General features: G+C 47.6%; 1 long non-coding RNA gene across 1 annotated transcript; it reads right to left on the bottom strand.

Annotated features, from left to right (window-relative positions):
- Positions 1-1,544: 1,544 nt before the first annotated feature.
- Positions 1,545-5,341, bottom strand: LOC144290211 (uncharacterized). Its single transcript, XR_013357998.1, has 3 exons — positions 4,937-5,341; positions 4,404-4,533; positions 1,545-3,565 (listed from the first exon to the last, which is right to left on the bottom strand). It is a non-coding gene; the product is annotated as an uncharacterized LOC144290211 (long non-coding RNA).
- Between the last annotated feature and the right edge of the window lie 3,394 nt (positions 5,342-8,735).

Below are 8,735 nucleotides of genomic sequence, written 5' to 3'. Positions count from 1 at the left end.
CGGTGCATGGAGCCTGCTTCTCCCTCTGCCTGTGTCTCTGCCTCTCTCTCTCTCTCTGTGTGTGTGACTATCATAAATAAATAAAAATTAAAAAAAAAAAAAAAGAAAGGTCAATCGTAATTTTCCTCATGGATCATTAAGGTTATTTTGCACAGCTGCAGCTTGCTTGGTCATTTTCACAGCCCCCAAACCATGATGAGGACTTGTGTATTTACAGAAATATGGGCGTTCTCAGCAAGGGGGCAAAGGATAGCCACAGCAGGGAGCATCCTATCCTGTAGGATTGGTCCCGGGTGGGGGTGGGGGGGTGGCAAGCAGTACTGCTGGAGCCGCTGACCAGGAACACATGGGAAGAGAGCTCTGTGCCTGGACAGGGGTGTAAGTACTTAACATGTGCTGCCATTTTTACGTCCATGCCCTATACTGGAGGACAGTCACCTGCATCTCAGCTGAGGTGCTCAGTGCTAACATCTTACCTTAGTAAAGACTAAGTGAACAGACATGGGAATCTGGGTTTCTATTCTTCCAGCGGAGGACTCCTAACACCTGCTGTGTCCTGGAATTTCCCTTGGTGCTGCTTGGCATATTGGCTGGGACACAACACACAGACGTAGGGTCAACCGGAAGGAGAAAGAACTCCCATGTCTTCAGTCAGCATTTATAGGAACCATTTCTATTGAGGGTACCCCAGACTCGATTTTCAGCAAGATGGGCTGGGTAAGTTTCAAATTACATTCTAAGTACAACTGACAGAGTGTCAGGGCAGGCGTGGGTACATCTCTCAGATGTTACTGCATATTGCTTGGGATCAAGTGTTCAAGCATTTTCCTCTCTGCTAGGAGTTTCTGTAACTTATATAAGGCATTTCCTGTGCTTTAGTTACATTTCTGGCAATCTCTTGGGGGGTCTGGGACCTTCATTAAACAAAAACTTGCTATTTAAATAGAAAGGAGGCTCTGGTTGGCCTTCTGCTGAATGCTTGCATGCTCTGGTGTGGTCTTCTGTTAGGAAATCTTTGGCTGTTTGCAGCTCTATTGCTGAGATCAATTCAGGGAGGAGTATTTCCAGGCCCTGGGGGTCTCCTAAGCCCATGTTGCTGGCTTCCTTGTGAGAGGGTGAAGAGGACTGGCAGGGCAGAGTTTCCCCACCCTCAGCACTACTGGCTTTTGGAGTGGTAATCCTTTGCTCTGGGCGCTGTTCTGTGCATTGTATGACATCAGCAGCATCCCTGATATCCACCCGCTAGATGCCAGCAGTGTGGGCTTCAGCTGTTGACAGCCCAAATGTCTGCAGATGTTGTCAGATGTCTCTTGGGGGACAAAATCTCCCCCTCCCCATCACTGAGAAGTTGAGAAGCAGTGAGAGGGAGGATACCAGCGAAGCCCTTCAAGAGAGCCTTGCAAAAAATAGTGGAGGCAGATCCTATTGACCCTATTTGTCTGATGCTCCAAATTCAGTGACTTATAAAGAAACCATATTTCCCAAGCCAAATTCAGCACATGTGACTTAATGGAGGCTTAAAAAACAAAACAAAACAAAAACAAAACAAAAATTCTTCTGTGAATTTATTTCTTCACCAGCAGTACACAATTTGTATCACATTTATGTAGTTTTATTTTTTTTTAAGATTTATTCATGAGAATACACAGGAGAGAGAGAGGGGCAGAGACACAGGCAGAGGGAGAAGCAGGCTCCATGCAGGGAGCCCTACGTGGGACTCGATCCTGGGTCTCCAGGACCATGCTCTGGGCTGTGGGAGGCCCTAAACCTCTGAGCCACCCGAGCTGCCCACATTTGTGTAGTTTTAAAAAAATTTTCCCCTTCCTTTCTCTTTTTTATCCTCATGGCCATCCCCCCCATTAAATCTCTTGCATGTCTAATCCCATCTTGGTCCCTGCTTCCAGGAGGACTTAAACTGGTTCAATGACTCAAAAAAAGTGGTGCTGCCCACTGAAGACATGTGTGGCCCTGGTGGGTGGGGCTCAGATGGTTGCATGAGAGTCCGAGGAAAGCAGTAGAGTGGGGCCAGGCTTCCCCTGGCTGCCTCTGGGCAAAGACTGAGCACGGCAGGGGCGCAGGTGCCACACCCCTCCTGCCCAATGAGGGGACTCCTCTAATGGGGAATTTCAGCCTGGGGAGTCCCCAGCGGCCTGGCCCAGATTTTCTCAGGACTGCACTGCGGCCTTAGGTTCTTCCCCCCACCCCCCCACCCCCCCCTTCCTTCTCTCCTCCTCTGCTTATGCAGGGGCTGTCCCTATACTGCAGAGCCCCCCCCCTACTCAAACCCTTGATCCCTCAAACCCTTGATCCCTCACAGGTGTTTCCCCAAATAAATCTCTTGCACTTCTAATCCCATTTTGCTGTCTGCTTCTCAGAGGATCAGACAAGTAATGGATTCCCTTCCCTAAAAATAAATTAATTTGTATAAAACAAGATAGTTTGTAGCAAAACCATATCCCAGGCAATGAATAGTTCTAACACTTAAAAGCAGGGATGTACCAGAAGATTGGGGTGTGTGATCATACCACTAATGTTTTCTGAGAGCGGATTGTATTTCTAAGTGAGGATTTATCTGTACTAAGAATGGCCATTTCTTATTGCCTTCCCCACCCCTTTACAGGAACTTCCTCCAATTCAGAAGGCACCTGCACAGAGATGTTATCCTAATTCCCCTCACCCTGCTTCCCCCACCTCCCTTGCCAACATGGATTTGGAATCACATCATATCCAGATAAAGGGAACCATAGATCTCTTCAGGTGACCGACATAGGGATACTCTAAACTAGGGTGCTGTTTCACCCCCACACCCACACAAATCCCTCTCTTTATTCTCATTCATCCCTTCTTCCTCTTCCAATGTAATGATCCTTATCCCACCATGAAGATATGAGACTAGGATAGAGAGAAGGCTGGGACTTGAAGGTCAAGGCTTTGCCTTTGCAGTGAAAAAAAGTTGTTCCCAGTAGCAGGCTCCGACCAGCCAGGTGCTCACAGGTATACCATGAAGTTCTCCTGCCAAACAGAGCCAACCTCACAGATCACCAACATCAGACGAGGTCTGACAAAACAGGTCCATTCCACAGTCATGTCTGAGGGCAGACAAAATCAAGGCCACTGTGCAAACCACAAAAACCACCCAACGTCCCCCACTGCCAGCTAACACAAGTGACAGTTCTCTTTTTTACCAAACACAGCTTTAGCTTTGCTGCCTTTGTCTGAGCTTCTATATAAAAATCAAGATACCCAATCATAGAATTGATCCTGCTTCCTCAAAGCACCCAATCCAGAAGGAACTCCTGCTTCCTTGAAACTGCCCCCACAGTACTTAACACAAGTTCTATTATAAGTCGTTTGTAACACCTACGGACTGGGATGGTCCAGGACTCCTCATCTAGACTCATCTAGACACCTATGCAGTCTCCCTCACTGCAGCAAATCAGTAAATCCAACTTTGTTCCTGATGGTCTTTGGCAATGGGCATAGACAGGTGGTCCACAGGTGGCCAGGCCCTGGCTTGTCTTAGCACTTTAGCTCCCGGGCCTGTCTCCAAGGTGCTGCATGCATCCTATGAGAGAGAAAAAAGAGAAGAAAGTGAAGGCAAGACCATAACAAGAAAAAAGGTCTCATATGTACGGCTAGGGTGAATCTCCTGACTATGGTTCCAATTCTTTTTTTTTTTTTTTTTAAGATTTTATTTATCTATTCATGAGAGACACAGAGAGGCAGAGATACAGGCAGAGGGAGAAGCAGGCTTCCTGCAGTGAGCCTGATGTGGGACTCGATCCTGGGACTCCAGGATCACACTCTGGGCCGAAGGCAGGTGCTAAACCACTGAGCCATCCAGGGATCCCTATGGTTCCAATTCTAATGAATTGCTCTGGGCTTTGAACAATTCATACAAAAGTGGAGCTACATGTATCCTTCACAGGCCTGCAGAGTAAGTTTTCAACAAGTCAGGGATGAGAGCAAGGTGGGCCCAATGGCCGACTTACAGACAAACCACTTGCCCCAGCTGGGAGGAAGCAGCACGCTGAGGGAAAGCGGAAGGTACAGAGAACATGAGGAAGTGAACTGAGAGATAGTGCAAGTTGGAAGGAGAAGAGCTAAGAACATCAGAAGGAAACAGAGCTGCAAATGGACCCTAGGGGCCAGAGACGAGGAAAAGAGGCCAAATTCATCCTGACCGTGAATCCTCTGCCCTTGAAGTATATCTCTGCCAAGGGACAACAACTTCGGGGAGGCCCTGGGAGAAATGGTGGGGGCAGGAGCTGGAAAGGTGGGGCAGATAAACACCAAAGTGAGGGAGAAGAGGAGAGGGCCATCCACTCCTGGGAATGGGGTTCAAAATTCACCTCCGAGTGTGACTTGAGTGGGAGCCTCAACTGGGCAAGTGTTCCCCTTACCTTTATGTGTCAGAAGGAAACTATCAAAGATAAGACTCCGGAGCAGATGCCAAGGCCCAGCCTTACTGCAGCCTTTACGATACTCTCCCCAAGACTTCTTGGGTTCTCCGAGCAGCTACCAATCAGTCGCCTTTCAAGAGAAACAACAGATCAATAACGAGGGTGGCCTTCCAGAGACTCAAGAGGTCAAAATTAACAGTCCAGCTTCCAGCGAGTGAGAGGAAGCAGAGTGTACCAGTTAGGAAAACAAATGCTTCCAAGGAGGGACGAGACGAATGGGGCTGTGGGTCCAAAGACAAGGAGCAGAGAGGCGCCTAGAAGGGAGCAGCAGCAGGTGCAGGTGCAGGTGCAGGTGCAGGTGCGCAGGCTGACCCCGAAGCCTCGCCGTCCTTGCACACTGCCACCCTTCGGAGCTGCGGACTTAAACTGTGGGAGAGCTGTTGGGCCCCAGTTAGGGAGATGCATGCTTTCCCCCTCCTCGCCCCCCAGATCGCAGGCCCCAACCGTGAGGCCAGGGGTCTCCCGGAGCAAACCTCTTCTGTCCTCAGCGGTGAAAACGTTCACCAGAAGCTCAGTCGGCGACGCCGTGGCACAGTTTCATGGATAAACGGGCTCGTTCTCCATCCGGCCAAGAAAGTCCCCGACTGGGGTCCCAGCAGGTCCATCGGCCGTGCCCCGCCGCCGCGGCCTCAAACCTGCCTTCCAGCGGCTTCTGCGCCCGCTTCCGTGCCCTCTACCTGGAGGCCCACCTGCAAGCCACGTCCGCGGGCAGGGCCGGGCGGGCTCACGGCCTCCCCCGTGCTGTCCCACCGGGACCAGAGAGCCGTTCTCCGCTGCGTGCAGGAGAGAGGACCGGAGCACCGGCTTCACTTCCAGAGACTAACGGCGGCGCCAACCGCCAGGTGAGATCCAGCCAACCGCCAGGTGAGATCCAGCCAACCGCCGCCGGCCCCGCCCCCGCCCCGCCCTGGCCCCCCGGCCCCGCCCCCGTCCAGCCCCGCCCACTCCCGCCTTCCCCTCCGCAGCAAGTCCCCGCCTACACCACCACCCACCGCCTCCGTGTCCCCACCCCCACAGCCTAGGGCCGTCGCCCCCCTCCGCCCCCGCTCTCCCCACCCCCGCCACGCCCCCGCTCCGCCTCTGCCTGGAGCTCCCTCCCCTCCCCCAGGGCAGCGCCCACGGGGGCTCCGCCTCCAAGCCTTAAGGTCTTTCTCACCCTCTGTGAGGCTCCGGCATCTTTGGCACCGGTTGTCCTCACCCTGGTCCGTTTCATTTTATTTTTTATTTTTTGTAAATTTATTTTTTATTGGAGTTCAATTTGCCAACATATACCATAACACCCAGTGCTCATCCCATCAAGTGCCCCCCTCGGTGCCCATCACCCAGTCACCCCCACCCCCCGGCCGCCTCCCCTTCCCCCACCCCTAGTTTGTTTCCCAGAGTTAGGAGTCTCTCATGTTCTGTCTCCCTTTCTGATATTTCCCACTCATTTTTTCTCCTTTCCCCTTTATTCCCTGTCACTATTTTTTATATTCCCCAAATGAATGAGAACATATAATGTTTGTCCTTCTCCGATTGACTTACTTCACTCAGCATAATACCCTCCAGTTCCATCCACATCGAAGCAAATGGTGGGTATTTGTCGTTTCTAATGGCTGAGGAATATTCCATTGTATACATAGACCACATCTTCTTTATCCATTCATCTTTCAATGGACACCGAGGCTTCTTCGACAATTTAGCTATTGTGGCCATTGCTGCTATAAACATCGGGGTGCAGGTGTCCCGGCGTTTCATTGCATCTGTATCTTTGTGGTAAATCCCCAGCAGAGCAATTGCTGGGTCGTAGGGCAGGTCTATTTTTAACTCTTTGAGGAACCTCCACACAGTTTTCCAGGGTGGCTGCACCAGTTCACATTCCCACCCACAGTGCAGGAGGGTTCCCCTTTCTCCACATCCTCTCCAACATTTGTGGTTTCCTGCCTTGTTAATGTTCCCCATTCTCACTGGTGTGAGGTGGTATCTCATTGTGGTTTTGATTTGTGATGGCCAGTGATGCGGAGCATTTTCTCATGTGCTTGTTGGCTATATCTATATAGCTTGTTGGCTACATATGTCTTCCTCTCTGAGATTTGTTCATGTCTTTTGCCCATTTCATGATTGGATTGTTTGTTTCTTTGCTGTTGAGTTTAATAAGTTCTTTATAGATCTTGGAAACTAGCCCTTTATCTGATACGTCATTTGCAAATATCTTCTCTCATTCTGTAGGTTGTCTTTTAGTTTTGTTGACTGTATCTTTTGCTGTGCAAAAGCTTCTTATCTTGATGAAGTCCCAATAGTTCATTTTTGCTTTTGTTTCTCTTGCCTTCATGGATGTATCTTGCAAGAAGTTACTGTGGCCAAGTTCAAAAAGGGTGTTGCCTGTGTTCTCCTCTAGGATTTTGATGGACTCTTGTCTCACATTTAGATCTTTCATCCATTTTGAGTTTATCTTTGTGTATGGTGCAAGAGAGTGATCTAGTTTCATTCTTCTGCATGTGGATGTCCAATTTTCCCAGCACCATTTATTAAAGAGACTGTCCTTGTTCCAGTGGATAGTCTTTCCTGCTTTGTCGAATATTAGTTGACCATAGAGTTGACAGCCCATTTCTGGGTTCTCTATTCTGTTCCATTGATCTATGTGTCTGTTTTTTTTTTTTTTTTTTATGTGTCTGTTTTTGTGCCAGTACCACACTGTCTTGATGACCACAGCTTTGTAGTACAACCTGAAATCTGGCATTGTGATGCCCCCAGCTATGGTTTTCTTTTTTTAATATTCCCCTGGCTATTCGGGGTCTTTTCTGATTCCACACAAATCTTAAAATAATTTGTTCCAACTCTCTGAAGAAACCATTTACCATTCAAATGGTCCTCAAAAGAAAGCAGGGGTAGCCATCCTTATATCAGATAAACTAAAGAAGACCGTAGTGGAAAAAAAAAAAAGAAGAAGACTGTAGTGAGAGATGAAGAGGGACACTATATCCTACTTAAAGGATTTATCCAACAAGAGGACTTAACAATCATCAATATATATATGCCCCGAATGTGGGAGCTGCCAAATATATCAATCAATTAATAAGCAAAGTTAAGACATACTTAGATAATAATACACATACTTGGTGACTTCAATGTAGCACTTTCTACACTCGATAGGTCTTTTTTTTTTTTTTTTTTTTTTTTTCCGATAGGTCTTCTAAGCACAACATCTCTAAAGAAACAAGAGCTTTAAGTGATACACTGGGCCAGATGGGTTTCACAGATATCTACAGAACTTTACATCCAAAAGCAACTGAATACACTTTATTCTCAAGTGCACATGGAACTTTCTCCAGAATAGACCACATACTGGGTCACAAATCAGGTCTTAACTGATACCAAAAGATTGGGATTGTCCCCTGTATATTTTCAGACTATAATGCTTTGAAATTAGAACTCAATCACAAGAAGAAGTTTGGAAGGATTTCAAACACGTGGAGGTTAAGGACCATCCTGCTAAAAGATGAAAGGGTCAACCAGGAAATTAAGGAAGAATTAAAAAGATTCATGGAAACTAATGAGAATGAAGATACAACCGTTCAAAATCTTTGGGATACAGCAAAAACAGTCCTGAGGGGGAAATACATCGCAATACAAGCAGCCATCCAAAAACTGGAAAGAACTCAAATACAAAAGCTAACCTTACACCTAAAGGAGCTAGAGAAAAAACAGCAAATAGATCCTACACCCAGCAGAAGAGAGTTAATAAAGATTCGAGCAGAACTCAATGAAATAGACACCAGAAGAACTGTGGAACAGATCAACAAAACCAGGAGTTGGTTCTTTGAAAGAATTAATAAGATAGATAAACCATTAGCCAGCCTTATTAAAAAGAAGAGAGAGAAGGGGGATCCCTGGGTGGCGCAGCGGTTTAGCGCCTGCCTTTGGCCCAGGGCGCGATCCTGAAGTCCCGGGATAGAGTCCCACGTCGGGCTCCCGGTGCATGGAGCCTGCTTCTCCTTCTGCCTATGTCTCTGCCTCTCTCTCTCTCTGTGTGACTATCATAAATAAATAAAAATTAAAAAAAAAAAAGAAGAGAGAGAAGACTCAAATTAATAAAATCATGAATGAGAAAGGAGAGATCACTACCAACACCAAGGAAATACAAACGATTTTAAAAACATATTATGAACAGCTATACGCCAATAAATTAGGCAATCTAGAAGAAATGGATGCATTTCTGGAAAACCACAAACTACCAAAACTGGAACTGGAAGAAATAGAAAACCTGAACAGGCCAATAACCAGGGAGGAAAT

Source organism: Canis aureus, chromosome 19 (genome assembly GCF_053574225.1).
Source record: "Canis aureus isolate CA01 chromosome 19, VMU_Caureus_v.1.0, whole genome shotgun sequence".
Lineage (NCBI taxonomy): Eukaryota > Metazoa > Chordata > Mammalia > Carnivora > Canidae > Canis > Canis aureus.
The sequence above is the reverse complement of the archived record's forward strand: the minus strand, read 5'-3'. Positions and strand labels throughout refer to the sequence as shown.